The sequence below is a fragment of the Myotis brandtii genome, unplaced genomic scaffold (genome assembly GCF_000412655.1).
Source record: "Myotis brandtii unplaced genomic scaffold, ASM41265v1 C41550802, whole genome shotgun sequence".
Lineage (NCBI taxonomy): Eukaryota > Metazoa > Chordata > Mammalia > Chiroptera > Vespertilionidae > Myotis > Myotis brandtii.
Genome location: NW_005301768.1, coordinates 1 through 705, shown reverse-complemented (window position 1 = coordinate 705; position 705 = coordinate 1). Strand labels below are relative to the sequence as shown.

The 705-nt window shown below is 43.1% G+C and overlaps 1 pseudogene; it reads left to right on the top strand.

Moving 5' to 3' along the window:
• Nucleotides 1-3: 3 nt before the first annotated feature.
• LOC102263334 lies at nt 4-525 on the top strand (annotated as a pseudogene).
• Nucleotides 526-705: the final 180 nt, after the last annotated feature.

Below are 705 nucleotides of genomic sequence, written 5' to 3'. Positions count from 1 at the left end.
AGGGACTTTGATTCCATTAGTCCTGAAGTTAGAGAATACTATGCTATTAAGAGATGTGAGCTTATTTCAACTCCTGATCAAGACCATACTGACTTTATCGAATGCCTTGAAGTGCTCCAAAAGAAGGTAGAAGAAAAAGACCTACAGGTCGGTGTGATTGTGACATGGGAGGACTTGCTGGGTGGTTTGACCAGATCATGACATCTGTGAGGACCTTGTTCCAAAAGACTTGCATCACGTCCTTGCCAAGTATAATCATCCAAGAGAAATCACTCATCTACATGCTCTAACCAAGAAAGCACAAATTACATGTAAACCCTGGAATGGAAGGTCATTGGTGTGGTCTTTTTCCTGTTGGACAGCCTTGCAATCGGGTTCAGACAATGGGCCTAAAAGGGAAGCCTCAGAAGTCAGGTGCTCAGTTTTGGAACACTAGTCAGCACTTCCAGTACCTACAATGGATCTGGTGTTGTGACTATAGAAACGGACCACCCGCCCCTCTGGACCATGGCCATAAAAAACTGACCCAAGAACTGGCATTCATAGCCATGCCTCCAACTTACCTCATCTGCCTATGACTTATTGCTCAACTAGAACAGTTCTCCTAAGTTTGCAGGATTCTAAGCATCACCATGGGAAACCCGCTAGTTTTAAATAATTCAGGTAACATAAATGACATAGCTCAGTTTTATAGTTAAAGGGAAA